General features: G+C 41.5%; 1 long non-coding RNA gene across 1 annotated transcript; it reads right to left on the reverse strand.

Moving 5' to 3' along the window:
• Nucleotides 1–1,302: 1,302 nt before the first annotated feature.
• On the reverse strand, nt 1,303–16,000 carry LOC108580456. Its single transcript, XR_001891534.3, has 4 exons — nt 15,860–16,000; nt 13,897–13,977; nt 7,738–10,475; nt 1,303–1,498 (listed from the first exon to the last, which is right to left on the reverse strand). It is a non-coding gene; the product is annotated as an uncharacterized LOC108580456 (long non-coding RNA).
• Nucleotides 16,001–16,161: the final 161 nt, after the last annotated feature.

Here is a 16,161-nt window from a genome sequence, read left to right on the forward strand (position 1 = left end):
CTCTTCTGTTTCTTCAGCTGGAAGGTGGCTCTAGAGAATGGCATTGAGATGTGAAAGGATCAGGTGGGAAGAAATGAGGTGGTGACTGTTGTCATTTGAAAAGCTTTCTATACACTTTGAGTTTTTACTATTAATATATGCTATATTGGGAAAAATTAAGATTTAAGAAACTTTTTTTAAAGAACAGGGGGGAAAACCCTACTGTTAAAAGGGATAAAGTAGATTCATATATACTGATGCAGAAACATGCCAGAGATATACTATTAAATCAAAATGTTGTAAAGCAGCATACAGGAGATAATCTCATCTGTTGAATGTACACATCTTGCCAAGTATCTCCTAAATGTTCTACCCCAAAAGTCTTTAATCCTCACAACAATCCTAAGATGTAAGTACTGTTAACATTACCATCTCAGGGATAGGGAAACTGGGGGGCAGAGGTTAAGTGATTTTCTCCAAATCAATACACTTTTGTATGGTGGAGATGGGTTGTCAACTCTGGTCTTGTGTCTGGAATTTATTCCTTTTGGTGGGTTCTTGGTCTCGCTGACTTCAAGATGAAGCTGCGGACCCTCGCGGTCAGTGAGTATTACAGTTCTTAAAGATGGTGTATCCGGAGTTTGTTCTTTCAGATGCTCAGATGTGTCTGGAGTTTCTTCCTTCCAGTGAGTTTGTGGTCTCACTGACTTCAGGAGTGAAGCCACAGACCTTCGTAGTGAGTGTTACAGCTCTTAAAGCTGGCGCATCCGGAGTTGTTTGTTCCTCCTGGTGGGTTTGTGGTCTCAGTGACTTCAGGAATGAAGCCACAGACCCCCGCAGTGAGTGTTACAGCTCATAAAGATAGTGCGGACCCAAAGAGTGAGCAGCAGCAAGATTTATTGTGAAGAGTGAAAGAACAAAGATTCCAGAGAGTGGAAGGGTACCAGAGGGGGTTGCCTCTGCTGGCTGGGGTGGCCAGCTTTTATTCCCTTATTTGGCCCCACCCACGACCTGCTGATTGGTGCATTTTACAGAGCTGATTGGTCCATTTTAGAGTGCTGATTGGTCCGTTTTTACAGAGTGCTGATTGGTCCCTTTACAAACTTTTAGCTAGACACAGAGCACTGATTGGTGCGTTTTTACAGAGTGCTGACTGGTGTGTTTACAAACCTTTAGCTAGACACAGAGCACTGATTGGTGTGTGTACAATCATTTAGCTAGACAGAAAAGTTCTCCAAGTCCCCACCTGACCCAGAAGCCCAGCCAGCTTCACCTCTCAATCCCCGCTCTAAGCAAGACACCCCAACTGCTGTTGGGAATTGGGCGATGACTGCTCTAGCTACTTCCTGCTGGATAGGAGCGAAGAAGGGGCCCTGCAGTTGTAGTGACCTCCAGAGGGGAACTCTTTAAGCCAGTGAAACGGCCAGCAGGTCAGTCCAGGGGTCCTTGGTAGAAGTTGTTAGTTGAGCTCTTTTGGGGTTCCATTCGTGAAACCATCTGTAGCTTCATGGCCTTGATTCTAGAGGAAACAAATTTGACAAGGAGGTTAAAAATACAGGTCCCAAAGGCGAGTAATAGCAAAATGGCTGTCACAGGACCTAGAAATTGTAGAAAGCCTATATTGGCTTATCCTCGCCCTAAGGCATTAAAACAGCACGGGGATTCCTTGGAATCACTGGCTTTTGCTGACTATGGATCTCCAGATACAGCGAGATAGCCAGGCCCCTCTATACTCTAAACAAGGAGACCCAGAGGGCAAATACTCATCTAGTAGAATGGGAACCAGAGGCAGAAACAGCCTTCAAAACCTTAAAGCAGGCCCTAGTACAAGCTCCAGCTTTAAGCCTTCCCACAGGACAAAACTTCTCTTTATATGTCACAGAGAGAGTAGGGATAGCTCTTGGAGTCCTTACTCAGACTCGCGGGACATCCCCACAACCAGTGGCATACCTAAGTAAGGAAACTGATGTAGTAGCAAAAGGCTGACCTCACTGTTTATGGGTAGTTGTGGCAGTGGCCGTCTTAGTGTCAGAGGCTCTCAAAATAATACAAGGAAAGGATCTCACTGCCAGGACTACTCATGATGTAAATGGCATACTAGGTGCCAAAGGAAGTTTATTGCATCCTAGTAGGCTACATCCTAAGTAGGCTATCAGAAAACCACCTACCTAGATACCCAGTGCTACTCCTTGAGGGACCGATGCTTCAAATACGTACATGTGCAGCCCTCAACTCTGCCACTTTTCTTCCGGAGGATGGGGAACCAATCGAGCAGGACTGCCAACAAATTATAGTCTGGACTTACACTGCCCAAGATGATCTCTTAGAAGTCCCCTTAGCTAATCCTGACCTTAATCTATATACCGATGGAAGTTCATTTGTGGAGAATGGGATATGAAGGGCAAGTTATGCCATAGTTACTGATGTAACTGTACTTGAAAGTAAGCCTCTTCCCCCGGGGACCAGTGACCAGTTAGCAGAACTAGTGGCACTTACCCAAGCCTTAGAACTGGAAAAAGGAAAAAGAGTAAATCTTTATACAGATAGCAAGTATGCTTATCTAATCCTACATGTCCATGCTCTAATATGGAAAGAAAGGGAGTTCATAACCTCTGGGGGAATGAACCCCCATTAAATACCACAAGGAAATTATGGAGTTATTGCACACAGTGCAAAAACCCAAGGAGGTGGCATCTTACATTGCCAAAGCCATCAGAAAGGTGAAGGAGAAAAGGCAGAATAAAACCATCGGGCAGATGCTGAGGCCAAAATTGCTGCCAGGTGGAACCTCCCATTAGAAATACCTACGGAAGGACCCTTGGTGTGGAGCAACTCCCTCCAAGAGATTAAGCCCCAATATTCCCCTACTGAAACAGAATGGGGACTTTCACTGAGGCACAGTTTTCTCCCCTCAGGGTGGTTAATGACAGAAGAAGGAAAGGTATTTATACCCTCCACCAAACTTTTCATATGGGTATTGAAAACACTCATCAAATGGCCAAATCCCTATTACAGGGCCAAATCTCCTACAGACCATCCAACAGGTAGTCAAAGCCTGTGAGGTGTGCCCAAGGATTAATCCCTTGTCCCATCATAAGGCTCCTTTGGGGGAACAAAGAATAGGTCACTATCCCGGAGAGGACTGGTAGTTAGACTTCACCCATATGCCTAAATCAAAGGGATGTGTGATGTTCCCTACCCTATGTCCAAGTGTTCTCATTGTTCAATTCCCACCTATGAGTGAGAACTTTAAGGTCAAGGGCTTTTTTCTCCATGCCACATAGCCTCTGAGAGTTTAATCTGAACTCAAATATTTTCACCACTTCATCCTCACTTTATGTTGACTCAAATTTTTGTCATAGAATGCAACAAAACGCCTACTTCTAAACTTATTGTAATCACCTAGTGGGTTCATCTTGCCTGCTGCACAGATAAAGCCATTCACTGAGACAGTGGTATTGCAGTAGAGAAGGAGTTTAATTATCACAGGGCCAGGTAAGTGGTTGGACAGGAGCTAATTCTCAAATCTGCCTCTACAAGAGCTCAGAAGCTAGGGCTTCTAAGGATAATTTGGTGGGTAGAGGGCTAAGAGAATGGGTGCTGCTGATTGGTTGGGGATGGAATCATAGGAGTGTCCAAACTGTCTTCAAGTGCTGAATCAATTCTGGGTGGGGACCACTGGTTGAGTCGGTTCCTTGATACGAATCATGGGTCTGGGTGGAGTTAGTCAGTTACCAGAATGCAGAAGTCTGAAAAGTATTTCAAAAACCAGTCTTAGGTTTTGACAATAGTGATGTCATCTGTAGAAGCAATGACAAATCTTATGACCTCTGACTTCGTGACTCCTGAACAGCAAGAAATTACAGAACAGCAAGCTAGGAAATAGTAACTGCTGGTTACTGCTTAACTATACCTACATTTTAGTAGTCAGGGACTATAGAAAACAATGGTTGGTTTTCATTGGTTACCAATGCCTACATTTTAGCAGAATTCAGGCCCCTCCCACAATCCTAATCTTGTGGCTTTTCATTAGTCTTACAAAGGTGTTTTCAGTCCCCAAACAAGGAAGGGGTCAGTTTTAGGGAGAGACTATTACCATCCTTGCTTCAAAGTTAAACTATAAACTAAATTCTTCCCATGGTTAGCTTGACCTACACCCAGGAATGAGCGAGGACAGCTGGCCTGTGAGGCTAGAAGCAAGATGGAGTCAGCCATGCTGGATTTCTTTCACTGTCATAATCTTTGCAAAGGCAATTTTATTGTTACGCCGGGGTTTTACCAGTGAAAAAGGCCACAGAACATGTATTTTTTTGGAAAGTGTTGTTTCTTTGTCTCTAGTCTAAGGGAACATAAACAATATGAAAAACCCTGAAGGCCAAGGAAATTGAAGGGAAGTCCAATGAGATGATATAAAATAGAATATATTGATACATTAGTGGTTTTAAGTTTATACTTTGGAAGGAGGTTTGCTTTTGTGAGAAATTAGTAAAGATGAGCTTTGAAGCTTTTGAAGAGGATCTTAAGTCTTCATGATGTTATTGAATGTGGAATGTGGAATGATGGTCTTCAGACACTTCTTCAGACCATGTCATCACACACTTGGTACTTGGTGCTTTCCTAACATGCTATTTTAGGTGATATTTAGGCAACAGTGCACATTGATTTGTGTTTGTGTTTATTAATCATCCTTGTAGTTCTTTACATGGAGTCCATGTTCGAGTCCATAGATGTCAGTGTTCTGCAAAACTGGTAATAACCTGGCATCCAAGACTGCAGCACATATCAGAAGTCCCATGTCCATCACAAACCAAGTACTTCCAGGCAGTAGATTCCTTACTTTTTATTACTCTGCAATGTATTTTGTCATTCTTATAAATTCCACTGTTTTCCCCTTTTGTCATCTCCTCCAAAGTCTTCCTCCTCCTCCTGTGTTATTTTATCTTTCACTAAGTACTAGTTTCTCAAGCATGTACCATAGTGTTACAGGTAGTTAGGCATGAGCAGGGAAGGAGAGAGCTCTCCCCCACCCACTAGGAATGTCAGGTGATGGTTCGGCAATTATTACATTGCCTCTCTAAAAGTGATAAATTGGCAGCTGGAGCCAGGGAGAGGCCATTTTCTGATGGTCCACAATTATTGCACTAAAGTGTTAATTGAATGCAGGCACCAGAGAGAAGGAACTTTCTGGGCATACACATTAACAGAGAAAATGGGCCAGGTGAAGTAGTTCACGCCTGTAATCCCAGCACTTTGGGAGGCCGAGGAGGGCAGATCACCTGAGGTCGGGAGTTCGAGACCAGCCTGGCCAACATGGAGAACTCCAGGTCTACTAAAAATACAAAATTAGCCGGGCATGGTGGCACATGTCTGTAATCCCAGCTACTCGGGAGGCTGAGGCAGGAGAAGAATCTCTTGAACCCGGGAGGTGGAGGTTGCAGTGGGCCAAGATTGTGCCATTGCACTCCAGCCTGGGCAACAAGAGCAAAACTCCGTCTCAAAAAAAAAAAAGAAGAGACAAAGTGGTAGAGTATGACCTTCTAGGGGCACTCCCAGAGAAAAGGGCAGAGAGCCTCAGATGGTCATATGTACAACTTCCTGAACACACTGCATGTGCTCAGTTCCCAAAGGTAAAGAAGAAGCATTGTGCACGTGGGCAGCCCCCCATAAGGGAAGAATTATGGGAAAGGGGCTAGCCTATAAAGTCCTAGGATCAAGGTTAAACATTGTGCTTATTCTTCAAGTCGCATGCTTGGGTCTCTTCCAAGTGTACTTTCCTATCTTTCCTGTTCTAAAGCCTTTTAAAATAAACTTCCACTTCTGCTCTGAAACTTGCCTCGGTCTCTTTTTCTGCTTTATTTCCCTCAATCGAATTATTTCTTCTGAGGAGGCAAGAGTTGAGCTGCAGACCCATTGTGCTTTGCCCCCTGTAACTCAAATACCTTCCACCAGTAAAAATAGTGCCACCCATAGACCCCACAAGGTGTGCCCCTGCCATGGGCCCCACCCTTTAGAGGGCCCACACCACTGTCACGTGAGGTCCACCTCTCAACACTCCCCCAGCATGACAGTGACTCTAAAGTTCTGCCACGTGACTTCACATTTGCCCCATGTCCTTGAAACAAAAGGCTACTGTGTTTGGACACTGTGAGGTTTGTGTGTTGTGCCTCTTTCAACATCAGAGTTGGAAACTACTTAAGGAGTGTGGGGAGGATCTGACTGGTGGGAATGCTTGGATAAGATAAAAGATATTGGCCGGGTGCTGTGGCTCACGCCTGTAATCCCAGCACTTTGAGAGGCCAAGGTCGGCAGATCACCTGAGGTCAGGAGTCACAGACCAGCCTGGCCAACTGGCGAAATCCCATCTCTACTAAAAATACAAAAAATTAGCCAGGCGTGGTGGCATGTGCCTATCATCCCAGCTACTCGGGAGGCTGAGGCAGGAAAATTGAGTGAACCTGGGAGACAGAGGTTGCAGTGAGCTAAAATCGTGCCACTGCACTCCAGCCAGGGCGACAGAGCGAGACTCCATCTCAGAAAAATATATTAAGGAATTTGTCCTTTTTTCAGAGAGCATGAATGTATTCATTCATTCAGTATTGCTTTGTGAATAAGTAAGTATTGTTTCCCAGTACAATCAAGTGACTATTTTCTTGCTTCTCTTTGATTCCAACTCTGTTTGGTTCCAGGGGTTGTCATGCGTTAGCGTGGTATTGGCAATAGCTGTACATGGATGCTGAAGAATGTTTTGCAATATAGAAAAAAATGTATTAGTCCTATGTTTCTGTATGTATGTAGGTCTAGATATAACATGTATGAAGCTTGATACCAATTCTTTGACAGCTACATGAATAATAAATATTAGAATTGCAAATTTTTTATATAAAAATATTTAATAAAATTTCATTAAAATTAAAAATATTTGCTTTAAACAATTTTGATTTGAAGTTTTACTTTTCAGTCTTATAATTTGTGTTTGACTTTAAATTTTTAAGAACTAATTTGAAAATAATTGAACAAATGATTTATGAGTCTCCATTTATATTCTTGCCTTAGAATTCCAGGTGGGCATGTTGTGACAATCCCCTCTGTCTTGCAAAATAACCTTCTCATTCTTCTTTAAAACATTATTTAAAACCACATGTTCAGTGTGTTATTTTCTTGAATGTTGACTTACAAACCCTTTCTGTATTTAATCTAGTGTAGTTATTTCAGCATCAAGAGTAAAGGAAGCATCTTGGGACACAAAATTTAGTCATAAAACTATACTCCACAGATACCTCCAAAATATTTGAAGCTTGAAAATGAAGTCTGAATTTGTAGATTAAATGCACTAAATAATAACATTCAGCCATTTTCACTAACTGGCCCAGGATCTCCATAACAATGTAGCCTCTTCCCATATTATTTATTCTAAAACTTTTGGAAATTATGAAGGATTTCCTATTTTTCCTCTCCTTTTCCAGAAAAATGCAAAGTTTAAACTAAATGTCCAATTTACTTTGAAATTTACAAGTCTGCTGGAAAGAAGAGTGCTTTTAAGACAATTAACTACCTGAATTCAAGTTCATTTGAAACTTGTGAGATGTTGGGCAAAAAATTTTAACTTTCTGAGACTCGATTTTCCTGTCTCTACAACAGGGATTAAATAATACATGTATTATAAGGATGTACAATGCCAGGCACAGAGAAGTGGCTTCATATAAGTTAGCTATTATTATATAAACATGCATGGATGCGGCAGCAGAGCAGAGAGAAAACCTGTGCAGAAGACATAGACTTTAGGCCAGACGCAGTGGCTCACACTTGTAATCCCAGCACTCCGGGTGGCCAGGGTGGGAATATCACTTGAGGCCAGGAGTTCAAGACCAGCCTGGGCAACATAACAAGACTCCATCTCTACAAAAAAAAGAAAAAGAAATGCTTAGACTTCAGGGGCAGGTGAACCCACAATTGAATCCAGCTCTACCACTAACTAAATGTGTAATTTTGAGTCTCACTCATCTCTCTGAGCCACAGGTTCTTATGTAGCATAGTTGGTGGGAGGACTCAGACTCTATGGAGCTCCAAACACATAATAGCAGCTTAGTAAATTGTGGTCATCACTGCTATAAAAGGGGTCAATTGCCATAGAATAACCAGATACTCTATCATAGCAGATTATTCCTTTATTTTAAAAACATTCATTATTTACAATATTTCTTTTTACACAGAGAAACAATGCCAACTTCTTTTTTTGACTTTTCTCATAAACAAGGTGCATTTCACAAAAAGCAAACAATTAGCTGATAAACAGGAAACCACTTACTCATTGACTTAATAAGTTCTAGTATGCTGTATGATCTTTTCACATGTTTAAATGGTCATAGAAAATTAATGGGAGAAAAACTTAGTGAAAGTTCATCTTGCAGATTATCTTGGAATTTGGCTGGAACCCTACAGAAGCCAGGACTGAAATGATCCCTTAGTGGGAAATAAGGATTTTTTTGTTCTGTGACTGGCTGTGGCCCGGTTTGGTTTTAGGGCTTGCTCAATGAACTTGAGTTAACCACTGCTCTTTTAGCCTTCAAGACAAGCTGAGTTCCAGAAAGGTATAAAATCTCACACTGAGGATTAGGCATATTCTGTCCAGGACTAGGCTGTTGGTGGCGAGGTGGAGATTTGCCAGGGAAGAGAAGATTGGGAGGGGCAGGGCTGGTTTGGGGGAGTTGGGCCCTTCCGAAAAATGGTGGAACACACTGGTTATTAGAAAAACTTGTGTGTCTTAGATTTTGTTTCTAATACCCACAAATCTTTCAATGTGAGAACTGGAACCGATTTCCCTAACTTATCCTTCCGAGTCCATTCTCTGCGATGATCCGCATTTCCCCTTCCAGACTAAGAAAGAAAGGCCACTCATCCCTCTGTAACCTGGCACGGTCTAGGGCTCAGGTAATCTCCTGCATATCAGAACATTCTGGTATCCCCAGAAACCCAGCTAGAGACTTCCCTTTCCATCTAAACCATAACACCAAGATTTCAAGAGTAAGATACACACGAGACTGCCTTTTCAATTTCATTCCATTCAGTTCCTCTTTTGCTGTAACACAGAGTAAGTTCAGCTTCCCAGGGTCACTGCTGATTCCAAGCCAGCATCTCTTTCCTGAAGTCTATATTCCCTGCCTACCTTTCATCCTCTGACAGTCACTTACTTTGGGAGCAGGGCAAGACTGGCCTCTTCTGCTCTAGGGTTGGCTTTAAAATTAAGGGAGGTCTCTAGCTGGGTTTCTGGGAATACCCGTAGATGATATTCAGGAGATTCCCTGACCCCCACACCGGGCCAGGTTGCAGAAGGATAGTGGCCTTTCTTTCTTAGTTGTGGTTAAAAGTATGAGGGTGGGGTGGGGAGGGCTTGGTCAAAACACAAATAAGCAAAGTCATCAGGGGTGGCAAGAGAAAGTTTTTTTTCCTCCTTGCTACTTTTCCCTGGGACCTGCAACATGAGATTTTGTCAGTCAGTTTTATGAGTTTTTAAGAACGAAGCATGGTGTGTGTCTGGCCCTCACATTTCTGCATAGAAACACATCTCCATTTCCTCCTCACTCTATCTCGGTGAAGGACACCACCATCTCTGTGGTAATTAGAAATCTAGGAACATCCTTCACTCTCCTTTCTCCCTTGCCTCTTTTTATCAATCCATCACCAAATCCTATAGATTTTTACCTTTTAAAATAACTTTTTAATACACTGACTTACCAGTGGTTTTCAACTGGGGGTGATTGTGCCATCCAGGGGACATTTGAGAATGTGCACAGGCATTTTTGGTTGTCACAACTGCAGAGGTGCTACATTGCCAAACACCCTACAATGCATAGGACTCTACCCACAATCGCCAAATCCAGCCCAGAATACCGACAGTGCTGAATTTGAGAAATCCTGCGTTGGCTCCACTTGTTAGGAGAATGGAATAGACTCCTGACTGATCTGCCTATTTCAATTCTCCCTGTTTTCCCACCCCAGCCAATTGATCATCCTGCAGCCAAATGATCTTTTAAAAACATAGACCTGATCCTGTCACTCCCCTGCTGAAAACCACTTAATGTCTTGCAGGGAAAGAAAAGATGTGATACCTTTCCTCATCTATCATAAGGGTTATAGCTGACATTCCTATAACAAAAGACAGATTAACAAGAGAAAAGCATGAAAAAATTGTTAACTCAAAGTTTTACACCACACAGGAGGCTTCGGAAATAAAGACTCAAAGACCCAGGGAAAAGTATTTTTATGCTTGGGCTCCATGAAGAACGGACAGCTGTGTAGAAATGTGATTGGACAAAAAGGGTATGATATAATGGTAACAGATTGAAAGGGGAACCCAGCAAAGCCTATCTGTTTACATTCTTCTTGACCTCTCTGAGTAGGATTCCTTCCTGCTGGGTATAGAGCAGGACTCCTCTGGAATAAGATGCTTATGATCCACATTAGACAGGCATGCCAGAGAATTTCTTTATGGCCAGTTCCTACAAATAAAGGCAGAGGAAGGTTAGAGTAATATTTCCAGGTTTTTGTGCTTTGCTTTGAGAGAGAGGGGTTCTATAATATACATAATATACATATTAATAGTTTCCATGACCCACCTTGGGGAAGAGGAATTCTGGTGTCTATGATTTGCTTTGGTGGAGAAACAGGGGCAGGAGACAGGAGAACAGAAAAAGGTCAGAGAGAAACTTTGCTTCTGAGGCCTTCCAATCTTCTTTAATTCAAAGTATTCAGCATGCCAAAGCATCCTACTTTTATTTATTTATTTATTTATTTATTTATTTATTTAGAGATAGGGTCTCACTCTGTCACCTAGGCTGGAGTGCAGTGGTGAGATCATGGCATACTGCAGCCTCGACCTCCCAAGGCTCAAGTGATCCTCCTGCCTCAGCCTCCCAAATAGCTGGGACTATATGCACATGCCACCATGCCCAGCTAATTTTTGTATTTTTAGTAGAAATGAGGTCTCACTATGTTGCCTAGGCTGGTCTTGAACTCCTGGGCTCTAAGCCCCAGTAGTCTTTTCATGGCTCTTAAGATAAAGGCCAGAACTTTCAACTTGTCCTTCACCTGGCCATTGGTTCCTTCACTAGCCTCATTTTATGTATTTTCTTCTTATCTCCCTCTGCGCCAATCACACTGCCCTTCCCAGTTCATCCAATCTGTGGCCCTGCCTTAGTGTCTTTATAAAAATTATCCTCAGCCCATCCCACCCCCATCCAGCAATCCCTCCTCATCGTTTGACCCTCAGTGAAAGCGGTGCATGCACACAGAGACCATCCCTATCACTGCCCGTTCAGCTTATGTTAAAGAACAAATTATTCAACGATACTTGCTAAAGCATGGTAAGGCCACCTTTACTCAGGACCATCATGAAAGGTGTAGGAACCATGACAATGGAAGTTTGAGAACAGAGCTCAACTCTAAATACAGCATGGGCAAGTGGGAATTTATAGCCAAGGAGCAGGTCAGTGGATGGAAAATTACTAATAGCAACCATCAGGGCTGATGGAGGATTCTGGCTAAATTGACCTAATGGGCTTCTTGCTGAAGACAGGTAGGAAAGGAAAATAAATCTTGGGGCCCTCAAATCACTAAGCCAAAGGGAAAGCCAAGCTGGGAACTGTGTCAGGCAAATCTGCCTCCCATTTTATTCCTGCATAAGATAGCTACAAATATAAAAAAGCTACATATCCCCCCCCGCCCCCAATCAAATAATTTTCCCACAAGGAAATTCCTTGTGGACAAAGGACGGACAGAACTCAAAGTCGTTCCTCTGGTCACAAGAGACAACTGTACATCTGATGGCTTTCTCTGCCCTGTTGTTTCACTAAGCCAGACTTAGGCATAAGTGACTATTCCTCTACCCTCCTCTCATATGTAAATTGTTGTATTCAGTGAAAAGCTAATCAGAGACTCAAAGGAATGTAATCTTTTGTCTCTTATCTCCCTATGACCTGACTGAACCTATGTACATCTTATACATATTGTGTAGGATGCCTCATGTCTCCCTAAAAATCCTTGGTACACAACCAAGCTGTGCCCCGACCACCTTGGGCACATGTCAGGACCTCCTGAGGCTGTGTCATGGGCATGTTCTTAACCTTAGAAAAATAAACTTTCTAAATTGATTGAGATCTGTCTCAGATATTTTGGGTTCACATAAGCCAAGGTAATCAGACATCACCTGGGGGACAGTAGAGAATAAGGAACCTGATCAGATATGGAGGGTGATCAGACATTGAGGACACTGACGGACTGACTTAGCAGTGTGGCCAAACTGACTTAGCAGTGTTCTTTGCTAAAACTGGATTTTACAAGGAAGGGCACAGACAAGCCTAGGAAAAGGTTCAGGAGCCCGACGAAAGTTTGGCCAGGCAGAGAATCTTTGTCACTAGGTGAGGATCCTAACATAAGCATTCATACTATTATGTTTCTTTTCTTCTTATTTTAATCTATAATTCTATTTGTATAATGATATTGTTATAGGAAAGGGGTCCTGATCCAGACCCCAAGAGAGAGTTCTTGGATCTCATGCAAGAATGAACTCAGGGCGACTCTGCAGTGCAAAGTGAAAGCAAGTTTATTAAGAAAGTAAAGGAATAAAAGATGATACGCTAAACAAGGGGTGGATTATTCATGGCTCCCCTTTTTAGACCATCTAGGGTAACTTCCTGATGTTGCCATGGCATGTATAAACTGCCATGGAGCTGGTGAGAGTGTAGCAATGAGGACAACCAGAGGTCACTCTCGTCGCCATTTTGGTTTTGGTGAGTTTTGGCAGGCTCCTTTGCTGCAAACTATTTTATCAGCAAGGTCTTTATGACCATATTTTGTGCTGACCTCCTATCTCATCCTTTGACTTAGAATGCCTAACCATCTGGAAATGCAGCCCAGTAGGTTTCAGCTTCATTTTACCCAGCTCCTATTTAAGCTGGAGTTGCTCTTGTTCACATGCCTCTGACATTTCCCACCTCTCTTTTATAAGAGAACCCTTAATCCTAAGGGTTGCAGAGGGACAAGGATCCATCTTTTGTAACTTCTTCAGGCTGAATAGGGGCGATGATTTCCTGCCTAACTATGAGGGTCTCTTGCATTCAGGGTAGAGAGGAGCTCAGTCAGAGAGTATCAGTATGGTAAGGTCCATTCAAAACTCTTGAGTTTTGACAAAAAGTGATATCTGGGAGATTAATACGTGTTTAAGAAAACATTTAGTAAGCTTGTCCTGTATTCCTACACAAAGAGTATAACAGCAATATATTGCACAAGTGTAAAGCAAAATAAGTAAAGTTATTCCGAGTAAGCTAAATTAGAAGGCTTTTCATGAATTGGGCAGCTGTTGGAACTAAGCTGACATGGGGTTATTAGCTGAATGTGATGTGCCAAGAATTAGAATACTGATCCAGATTTTTACATTACCCATCCCTTTTGTTTCTTCTGAGCAGCAGTCAGAGATCATTGGTTGGTTTACAGGAATAAGCAGGGTTAGCCTAAATTGCAGAAATAAACTTAAAAACAACTAATGAGACTAGAATTTAATAACAAGTATACCATAGTTCTTGAAACATAATATTACTCTCTCCAGTTTCTCATTTTTGCTAAAGACAAATCATGGTAAGACTGATTTGCTTTGTTATACTTGGCCTCATTATTTGTATAAAGTGCAACAAGAATAATTATTTTTCACATAGGCTCTTTTTAAATTGGCTTTGATGGAACTCTGCTCTATAGAAGTGATCTTAGATAAGACTTTGTAAAGCCAAGCTCAGTCATGTGTTTGTACCCTCAAATATCTATGATTTGAGTAAATTCCTGTCCTCTTGGGGTCCCAAGATAACTTGGGACTCCTGGACCTGTCAGAAAGTGACATTCTTTACTTATCACAGGTCATTCTTTACTTACCTTTACAGGGACTGTTGCAGACAAGATCTGAGGCCAATTCTCCAAGGGGTTTTTATTGGCTTTACAAGTCAAGTTTGATTCCTTAAAGGAAAGCACACCATTCCAGTTAAAGCTTTGGTAAAATAACCAATTATCCAAATGTGCTCTGTTACAAAAGAAAACAGATCCTTATTGCATGTATGCAAATAACTATGTAGACATAAATTAAGAATACTCACAAATAGTTTCCAAATTTTGGAAAAATTAGGTAGAGAGAAACAAATCTACTCCAAATTTTGTTCACAGAAGTATACTCAATTGCTAAAAGCTGTAAATAGCTCAAAAGAAAAGTTTCCTTGACTCTGATATTCATGAACATTCCAGCTCTTCATGAGGGTTCTGAAAGTTGTTTCCTCTATTCTAATGCTACAATTTCCAAAGTTATTAGAAACCTGCATTTAGGAACACCCGCTAGAGTTCTATAGTTGATTACAAACCACCTTCTAAAGAGGATTAGAACAAGAAAACAATTGTGGTTGATAAAAAGTTTTAGGATAGCCACTATTAAAGCCACAATTGATAAGGAAACTTGGTTACTTCTGTGGCACACAAAATTTGACATAACAATTATAATTATTAATAACCCACACTAAGTCATATTAGAATTATAAGCATTTCTCATAACTTTGTAACATATACCAATAACACATTTATGCAAATATAGTCCAAAAAAAGCAAAACACCATTTCACATTTGATAATGCTTCCTGTATGACTGTTATACCAAATAACCCAAATTTTACCTTTACATTAATGTGCTATTAATGTTAAACCCAATTTTTAATAAAACCTTATAGAAATATTTACCCAATTTTAACGTTTAACCATAAGGTAAGAGTCTTATAAATCTTGTATAACCCTTTACAATTGTGTGTGTGTGTGTGTGTGTGAAAGAGCAGATCAATTCTCTAAGAAAAACCTATTGTGCTTTTATTCCAATGTTTAATTTATGGAAAAACTGAATAAAACCCCTGTAACTTTAGCCAATATGTTCACACATGGAATCTCTTACAATTAATTTTTATAAACCTTCCACAACTTATTTAAACCTTTAGATTTTTTTTTTTTACTTAAAGTAATCCTTTAACACTTAAATGTAGGCAGAAAAAAAATCCACATTCCCATGACTTCTTATAAGCTTTCACCAAAAACACATTTTACTTTCTTTACACACCTTGCATGTAAAATTGTTTCTTTAGTAGTTTTAATTACATGTTATAATGTCAACTCTTAGCAACTTTTATTTTTGGTGAAAACCTTGGTAAGTAAGAGATTTTAATCGTGTCCTAGGTGTGAAGCCTAGCCTAGGACACACCAGGCAGAAGTGCAGATAAGAGCTGACTCTCCAGCATAGCTAGAGAGCATGGCTAACTCCACATGTCCACAGGGATCAGCCTTACTTAAGCAGGCAAGTTGTACAGTAAGAGTCATAGGGCATTGTATGAAGCATTTAGGAGGCCTAACAATCTGTGAATTGTACAACATTTCTTGTATAAAATCACTTTCATAAATCCTTTCACAACTTACACAGACCATCTGAGACAATGTGGATATCTAGCCCAACTCCCTGGATCCCACCAGTCTCTAAGTTCCAAGAAGAAAGAAATTTTATTTGTTTTTCTATTTTTTCCAAGTGACTAGCACATGCATGAATGCATGCGGGATGCTCTGTAAATATTTGTGAAAGAAATGGAGAGAAGAAAGCAAGACAGGAAGGAAAGACATAAAGAAAGGAAGGGAAGGGTAGAGAAGGGAAGAGGACTGGAGGGAAAGGAAGGAGAAGGGTAAGGGAGGGAGTCTAAGGGAAGGTATGGGAGAGAAAAGGGAATGACAAGCTGCCAACCATTCAATCAGGTTACTTCCAGAGCTGTCTGCTTCCCTGAGGAAGCAAGAGGGTACATTTCAAAGTGTTATATGGTACTTACGGGCTTGGAGCTCTAAATTAGGCTAGACCTGCATTTAAGTCCCACTCAGGGCCGGGCAAGGTGGCTCACGCCTGTAATCGCAGCACTCTGGGAGGCCAAGGTGGGCGAATCACTTGAGGTCAAGAATTTGAGATCAGCCTGGTCAACATGGTGAAATCCCGTCTCTACTAAAAATACAAAAAATTAGTTGGGCGTGGTGGCATGTGCCTGTAATCTCAGCTACTTGGGAGGTTGAGGCAGGAGAATCGCTTGAATTCAGGAGGTGGAGGTTGCAGTGAACCAAGATTAAGCCACTGCCCTCC

The sequence above is a fragment of the Papio anubis genome, chromosome 11 (assembly GCF_008728515.1).
Source record: "Papio anubis isolate 15944 chromosome 11, Panubis1.0, whole genome shotgun sequence".
Classification (NCBI taxonomy): Eukaryota; Metazoa; Chordata; class Mammalia; order Primates; family Cercopithecidae; genus Papio; species Papio anubis.